The sequence below is a fragment of the Heliconius melpomene genome, chromosome 7, assembly GCF_056956725.1.
Source record: "Heliconius melpomene rosina isolate 202511_hmr_F chromosome 7, ASM5695672v1, whole genome shotgun sequence".
In the NCBI taxonomy this organism is placed as follows: Eukaryota; Metazoa; Arthropoda; class Insecta; order Lepidoptera; family Nymphalidae; genus Heliconius; species Heliconius melpomene.
The window spans coordinates 3465023-3474605 of NC_140395.1; positions in this window are offsets into that span (position 1 = coordinate 3465023).

Consider the following 9583-nt stretch of genomic DNA (forward strand, 5'->3'; position numbering starts at 1 on the left):
GGATGCCTCGAAGTTCTTACGGGAACGGGAAAAACGGAATCTTCTACTTTAGATCTTAAAGTTGATATAAACTTTTTCTATGTTACGGCCGTCGGAGCTGGCTGTAAATGCAATAGTTGTAGGTTCGATTCCCACTCATAGGAATTAATTATTTTCTCGCTCTGTTAATAAGATAAAGCGGTTCGTTGAATCGCAATCTCGAAAATTGGACAGAAAGCAAGGAACGGAGTGTCTTAATGCCAAGGTAGTGTTTCTCTGCCTACTGTATTAATCCCAAAAAAAAACACCAAACTATTTAACATACCTATATAACTTTATCTACATTTGATCTAGAAAGGCGGTATATTTTGATATTTTTTGCTAACAAGCATGGAGAATTTTAAAAAGTTTATATATTTTTTTTAAATACCATTTAGGCGCGAACGGACCGCACACGTCGCGAATGTGATGGAATATATCAGAAACAGAATGTATAAAACGACGCCGCCATTTGCTTTTTTTATTTATTTATTATTTAAAACTAGCTTTTAGCTACGGCTTTACGTGATCAAATGAAAGTAACTTCCCGTTGTTTATGACACATGACATATTTTAGGTTCCCGGTAAGTCTGATCGCAGGTATAGGGCTATGGGTTACATTGAAACGATTGACGTGATGTACCTAATATAGCCTACAGCCTTTCTTGATAAATGGACTATTCCACACAAAAATACTTTTCCAATTCCAATCAGTACCTAGTTCCTGAGATTGTCGCGATCAACCAAATAAATGTTTTGGTTTTTTTAAGTTTCACTCTGTATCGTATAGCGGGGCTTGTAGAGTACCCCTACACTAGACTCTTTACCCAACGCTCTTCAGCTGTATAATATTAAATAATATATCTACCTACAGATAATAACATATTTATAAGAAAAACAATATTGATTTTGATTGACATCATAACAGGGTAGACAAAGGAACCCATAGTTAAGTTACTCCGCTGGACACGCATCATCCAATTTTTGTGACAATTTATCAACATTCATTGTAGTAACCGCGGTGTTGAGTTCCGCCACCCAATAGTGGAGAATTCAACAATTGCAAATCATAATCATCATATAAGCCTTTTGACGTCCGCTGAACATCCTCCAAGGCTCCACAATGTATCTACAAGCTGTTTGGGTTAGATATGTAATTTTTTTTTGTTTTTGCAGAGACAACTTAGTGTCTGGGAAACGGAATGTCTCTGAATATCTTGTTAATGAAAAAGCTATAAATTTCATATCATCAATTAAGAACGTACATCTTAATGTGTATCGTGTGATAATTTTACATAGTTTACGTCCATTTATAGAAAATGGCAAAATTATTGCTTTACAGATGCTCTAAAGTCATAAAAATTGCTAAGTAATTAGCATCGTCTAGTTGCAACTGTAAAGGAAATAATGGAAAGTCACACATGTCGATTATCCATCAAATAGCCTTTTTTAAAGTAAAATTTAAATAGATACAAAATATCGATTTTCAAATGGTACGATTGACATTGTGTAGTTTGTTTGTAAAAAACTTAAAGATAATATTTTCAAGAAATATGCTTTTAAATGCAGTTTCACGCAGCTTTAAAAGCAGCTGCTTTTTAGGGTTCCGTACTTTTTAAAGAAAAAAGGAATCACCCTGTTGTCCGTCATGAAGATATCGAGATGAAATTCAAACCATATATTCCGATCTACGGCCCCATGATTTACTGACAAAGAACATATTAATTTATAAAAAAGATATTGCCGTTGCCGTATATCGCAAAAAAACGAGTATTTCAACACTGTAAAGAGGATCAGAAAAAAAATCTAAAAATTATAAATTTTTGGTTAAATTCTAAAAAATAGTAGCCTCAAAAGGGAGAATAATTACAATTTTTGGTATTGGCAAGTGAGGTATCCTATCCTATCGGATGAAAGGGCTCTGGCTAAGCTAAGCCTGAATATCAGAAAATACTTGAGACCTTCATTTTTTGTACTGAACCCTCGTTGGGAGAGCCCGACTCGCGCTTGTCCGCCTTTTTTTAAAGCAGCTTCACTTCAGATACCGCGTGTTGTCTACTATAGCGAGGAGATGATATAATTACATCAACCCGAGTGAAAATCGAACTTATCACTTTTACAGTCCAACGCTAGATACAACTGCACCATGATGGCTTCAACATTATTTTTAATTTTGCGTAGCTGAAAAAAATAATAGCGAATGCCATTATAATTGATCTTCATAAGTTTGATAGCTTATTTAAATTTTTATTACAAAGAAAATATTTAGAATGGTTGTGCAAGGATACAAGCGTGCTGCTGTAAACGTCAACTTGTGGGTCCAATTCCCATTTGAAGAAACGAAGTATTTAATATTTTCACTTTCTCGCTCTCGTTGAGTTCCATCACTTAACTTAACGGAAATGTCTTAATATTAGGCACTAAAGTTCCCTCTGCCTATCCTGATATGCGTGAGGGTAGGTACAAGGTAAAGTTGTTGAATGTTGTATTCAAGAAATATTAGAATTTGTTTTATTTATTTATTATAGGCTGATAAGGTCATGGCATATGTCTTGTTAATTCATAAATATTTGTAAAATGTAAAAGTTTATTTTAAATTTCAATACTGAGAAAAATATGCAATAGTTAATTAAAATTAACGACATAATAATTACGTTTCTTCCTTAATAATATGTACCTTATACGTATAAATAATGATGTAACTTTTAAATATTTTCAAGAAATAACTACATATTATACGAGTAGTTAAATTTTACGTTTCATATTTCTTTGCATTAGAAGTGTCTTCGCCATATACCTACTCGTACTAGTGGATCCGGACGCGGCTACGCCCGCTTGAACTATACGAATATTTATTAAATATATTTATGAAATTATTTTCAGTTTTCAATAGAGAGATGCATTAAGCAAACTTATTTTGGAATAAATTGCATGTCAAATTAATAAGTATTTTAATACATTTGTAAATATCGAAAATATTGCAAATATCAGAAAAAAAGTATCCTATGTTCATCCCGAGACTCTCAAGTATCTCTATATGAGTATTATGTCACAATTAAATTAGCGATTTGGTCCTGATTGCGTAAAAGACAGACAGACAGACAGACAGAGTTACTTTCGAATTTATAATATAGGTATGAATTATAGTGAGATGATAATTATATAATTATCATACTTAACTCAGGGCTAATTGCCTCTTATATTTAAATTAATAGGATTTACCAGCTCTGATATAGAAAAGCCAGGCGTTTGGAGACTATGCATAAGATGCAAAAAAATCATAGTATTTCATGCCAGCCCTGGAAATAATCTAGCGATAATTATTCCATTCAATAATTCATAATGGCAACAATATCAGTAATAAAACAGGGACATAATTATTTTAAATTAACACAGAAGATAAAAGTAAACTGAAAATAGAAAAAAAAAAGAAAAGTAACATCTAAAGTACGAAATCAAAAAACCACATAGGTATTCAAGAGAAAACGAAGACAAATTGCTCGTTAACTTTAAATGATCCCGTCATGTTCACATATGTATTTTTAGGGTACCGCACCTCAAAGGGTAAAAACGTAACCTTTATAGGATAATTTTGTTGTCCGTTCTGTTAGGCCATTTATCTCGGGATCGGTAAAATAATAAGCTGAATTAATATCAAATTTCCAGTTCTAAGGTCCCTCGAAGCTCAGAAAAAAATGAATGAAATCATTACAAACTTATATTTATAGTTCATTTCATACAAAATGAGTGCATTCACCCGCAAATTTTTGTCAATTTTTATAAGTTGTACTGCCCGTTGACCTACAATCCTGAAATTGGTACGGAAGCCTCGGTGGGTGAGTCCGACTCGCACTTAACCGGTTTTTATGTTTAATTTCAATTAATTTAATTACAGTAGGCTGTCTATTGCATAGTTCTTAGATTTTATAAGTTGCTTTATAAGAAGATCTCATTTGTAGTGTAATTGATGGGTTTTAATTATAGTTTTTTTGTTGTTTTTCTTTTGATGTTTACTTTTTATTGATTATATGATAGAGTGATAATTCTATTTATATTGTTAGGATTTATATTTTTTTGCATGAAATTGTTTTAATATAATATATCTAAGTTTTAATTTATAATTTTTGCTTGAAATTTTTAACGTTAACAATTTGACGATGAAATTGTTATTTTTAAATAGCTAAGTAGTCTTTCCTAGTCTCTTAGTATTTTTTTCCTTTTTTTGGAAGCTTTGAATTTTTAATTGCTATTTCCTACTTTGTAAATAATGTTAAGTAGAAAGCAGAGCAATGAGTGTGTTTGTTAGGTACCTCAGCTGTACCTGTAGATTTAATTTTTAATTATGTTGTCTTCTTATAATCAGGTTTGCTTTTATTTATTTATCAAATTTTCATGTTTCCATTTCCTCGCTGTGGAAAAGCGAGTCGTTGAGTTCCACCACTCAATACGCAATACCTCCAGAATTCGACGGAAAGTGGTGAACAAAAGGGGCCTTAATGGGAACGGAGTGTCTTTACACCAAGTTCCCAGGTTCTCTGTGCTCACTGTGCCTTATGGGGGTTCAGAGTGAAGCTAAAAAAGGTATTATTTTCTATGTAAGAAAGTGTATATACTGTTATGGATTTTTGACGAGGGTTGACCATGGATTTTCGTTATCTTTTGCGAGTAAAAACTATTTGCAAATAAATTACATATATTATATTCAATCAATACAAAGTAAAAATAAAATTAGTGTAGTTTGTCCGTCGGACAATACGTAATTGTAAACTACTGTGGCTATTATTTTGGTCAGTTTGCGGTTGACAGCTGTCGGCCATTTTCCTTATTTTTTTTTATTTTGCTTATACTTTACTTTTTTTTACGAACTTAGGCTTTGTCGTGGAGTGTTCAGCCTTTGTAAATACAAATTGTTTAGACACGTGTTGCAAAATAAACAACTTTTTTTTTGTTCCCAGGTGTAAAATTACATTAAAGCTCTCGGTAGCCTAATGTTCTGCAGCACGCGATCTTTTAATATTTCTCAAAATTATGTCTGGTTATTGTGTATAGTGATTAAATTTAATTACAATAATGTGAATTGGAATATATAAGTACTAATACAATAAAGCTGAAAAGTTTGTTGGCTTGAATTTGCTTATCTCAGGAACCATTAGTTCGGATAAATATTTTTTGTATTGGATTGCATCTAAGATCAAAGTTATCTCGGGCTACTTAGAATGTGTCATGCGTTATACACGATTCTTAATTATACTTTTTTACTTTTCTAGAAAACGTATATAAAAATTTGAGCAAGGTTTTAACCCGTGCCTAACCATAGCCGCTAATAATATTGTGTAATAAAACAAAATTTTCTACAAACAGGTTGATTTTTCCTATATTAATTAAAAATATAACATTTATTTTTTTTTACTAAAAGAAAGATAGATTTACCTCTATAGTATAATTTCTTTACACACACAAACAATTCTTTTACAAAACTGTAACAACGTAACGACACTTTCAACCAACAAAAAACTCAAAAGGTACAAGTAAAATTAAATTGCACATTCATTTAAAAATGGGATTAAAATCCTAAACTACAAAGGCATCTGTCTAGTTTACATCCGAACGCCTTAACACCCAAAACACTTTGATGTTATCGCCAAAAAAAAGTCAATACGTCAAACGTCACAATGGCAGCCATTAATGTCAAAATATTTTCAAAATAACAACGCTCTACGCTGGAGGCATGGCTTTGCGAATACCGCTCAGCTATTAGTGTTTGATGTTTTGTGTGTATAGAATGAGCGACAAAGATTGTGTTTTTTTTCTTAGTTCCACGCTCTATCCCGCATTTAGCAGGGTAGGCAGGGAACCTAGTGTCAAGACACTGCGTTCTTCATGTACTTCACATTTTCGAGGCATTGCGTGTTGAGGAACGGAAACGACGCCACTCGGCGCCGCGCTGTTTATGCTACAAGGATGACGAAAATATCTCAATCCCCAAATGGGAATCGAACCCATAGCAGTTGGGTTTAAAGTCAAAAGCCTTTTTTAAAGATGTTTAGAGGGTGGCAAAAATACACTTTATTAAGATAAAAATGTTTATTTACATGAAATAAATGTAACTCTAAATATATTAAAATTTATTATAATTTTACGCATAATCAAATAAACAATTTTCAATTTCCGCCATGTAAAAACCTTTGCCTAAAGATCTACCTACGTATAAAAGAGAACAACTAATCATATTTTTTTAAAGCATAAAAGTCAAAAGGTTCTTAAACATCGCAGGTTTATTTCACGTCGCAGCTGGGTACTTTTTCGTGTGCCGATCGGATCACTTTCGCAATTGTATTCACACAGATAATAAATTTTGTGGCAAATGTTATATATTCTGCGTTGTCATTAAACTTTGTCGGTGGTTGTTTGAATTTTTGGTTATTTGTTACCGCTTTGGTTTGGTTTTTCGTCGCAATTTCTTGTCTTTCTGTTCATTATTGTGTGTCCTTCGATTTGGTGAAGAGAAAATATTGTTAAGAATACCTGTAGATATATTTTGGATGTGATACTATTGTGGCGTAGTTTTGAGTTGGTTGGACATGCGTTAGTTGTGAATTAAACATTTGCGCATCATCCGTTACTTAAATATTTCAATTTAAGTAATTAATAATATATGTAAGTAATAAAATTTTACATTTGGTTTTTATTATTCAAATTTATGGGGGTTAAACAAATATTAATAATATATTATCCTTTTGTCTCTTTTAGTTATACTTTTTGTAACATAACTTTTTATTTGCTAAATATTTTTGAGGCTGTTGTGAACGCATCGGCTGTGGGTTTAGTTTCCTCTCGGGGGTATTAATTATTTTCATATCCTTGAACTGGTAACAAGATAAATGCGTAGAGTCCACCACTCATCTATTACTTAATTGTATATAGATATTAAAAATAATCTTCCTTATTTTATAAATCTAAGCTGAACCTATACTTATAAAACTTTTTAATTAAATTCAACGACAACAACATTACGAAAGAAATACACACACAGATTATTTATATTAATTACCCGCAATATTTTTCCCAAATGTCACGCTGACATTAGCGTTGGCGCGAACACAACCACAGATAGGGTTTAAATCTTTTATTTGAAGAGGCATTAGAACACACAGCCGGTTGCTTAATAGCTATAATACTACAATTTCTATTCAAGTCACATATTCGGGGGCGGAAATAAGTTTTTATGGTATTTTTAATACACTTTACAACATCCGGTTACAATTTAAACTATTTTAGTTTCGGTTGAATGGAACATATTGTTGTTTTACATAAGATAACGGTCGAATTTTCTATGAATGTAAAATAAGAGATTATCGCGATAGTGCCTACAGCTACGGCTTCGTGTAATTTTACAGATGACAGCGCTCATTTTGTTTGTCAAATGTTTTTTGACATTGTTACATTACAATACAGCTTTAATTAAATGGCCGAAATGACAATTTATTTAAACGATTGACTCTGTTTTTTTAAATATATGTATATATTTAATATTTTAGATATTGTATGATGGATAATAACGACATAAAATTTATTTGTGAGGAAAATACCAAAAAAGTATATAAAAGGGAACATGTGATAGAATAAATTAAAGTCGATAAATGTAATAAAAAACCTCAAATTATACAAACAAATCCTCACATATAAGGAAGATTGGTAGGATTGAGGCCGTCGCGACATAGCGTCTGACCGTAGCCTGTGAGTTCAATTCCTTCTCGTGGGAATTAATTATTTTCACTTCCTCGCTTTGGTAAGAAGACAAAGCGCGGCGCTGAGGTCCGCCACTTAATACGCAATGTTTGGAAAGTTCGCGGGGAATGGAGTGTTTTAGCACTAGGTTCCCTGAGCTCCCCATTTTATAGGTGGGATACGGAATGAAAAAATGCTACTTGTATTTACGAACCTAACTCCGCAAGAACAGGTACATTTCACACTTCAGTGAGAAAAAATACGGAAGCTGTCAAATGTTTGTACACTTCAACGAGCACGCGTCAAAATTCTTCTAAAAGCTACCGTTGTTGGTTGGTTGGTTGAGAGTTTTTTGTGTTTAAAGTTTAAACAGGTCTATTTTTGTAAGTAAATATAAAAATATTTGTTCTTTTATATTAACTTACTTAACCTCTTTTTTATTATTATGCCTCTGCCATTCAAATTACAACTGCCTCGTTCATGAAAAATGCAGAGAGAAATGACACATTACTTCGCTTTTCGAAAAGTTAGTAACTAAAACAGGCGACCTGAGTTCACCTTCGAAAATACAGTGTCGATGTTAAGGGAAGGTCACGTGAGAAGCTCGAGGACCCCTTAAAAGACTGAAAGGATATACATATGTGCAGGTTGCGACTGGTGCATGAGGTGAAAGAGGTGCCTATACAGAGGTGGATAATAGAGGAGAGGAGAGATAAACCGTGAAGTTGAATAAATAAGATAATGAAATATTAAACTTCAAGTGGCTGTTATCTAAACAAATCTAAATAGTTATTTTAAAACCCCCTCTTGGTTAAATAATAAAACAATAATAGGGGCAGTGGCAAATAAATATACCGCAATCCTTTTATGATGTAAGCGGATTATTCTTAACCCTTTTACTCATACAGCGGGTTTGAACAAAATTTGAGAACATTGTTGCACACTGTACTGCCCAAAAGAACAGTTATAAATAAAAAAAAGTTAAGTTCGAGCATAATAAGATTTTTCTTATTGTGATATATTTTTTTGATAACGAAAAATTAAAAATTCAATGAAGTCATATTGGGATTTTAGAATTGTAAATTTTTATTAAATAATCAAATCTGGAGAAGTAAGAAAATATTAAATATTTTTTTCAGCTTCACGCTATATAGTTGGTACTTACTCTATTCTGCATATAGTACCATCGTCAGGGAGAACTTAGTGCCATGACATTTGATACCTACTAGTCGAGTGGTAGAACTCAAGAGTGGCAAGAAAAGTTATATAATTATTACCTGAATGGTGATCGAGACAACCGTTGCGTTTACAGTTCTACGCCGTTTCATTACGCCAAGATGGCCTTAACTTCTATATAGATATCTACTAATAAAAATTAATACAACATTTTGTTGAATTTGTTCGTATTTTATTTATTTTCATAATCGTCCCATGTGAAATGAGCCTAATTGATAAAACTGACATGGCGAATTGTAAATGTTCGCTTCAAATTCAAACTACTTAATGAATTCATGGCCACGCAACCCTATCTTTATTTGGATGATATTATTTGTTTTATTCTTTATCTATTCTAAATAAGTATAATAAATGTGTATTGATGAATGTGAATATAGCGGGATATACGATTTTTTTTCAAACTCACTCTGTATCCTGCAATCAGCAGGATATGCAGAGATAACGACACGTAAAATACTGCCAATAATCCTTCTCAAATTTCTGCCCGGTGTTTAACGCTGCTTTTTGCCCCTTTAGAATTTATAAATAATTCCTTCCCTCGATTGGGAATTGTGCCTCAACACTAGGTTCCCTCTGCCTACCCTGCTGTCTACGGACAACA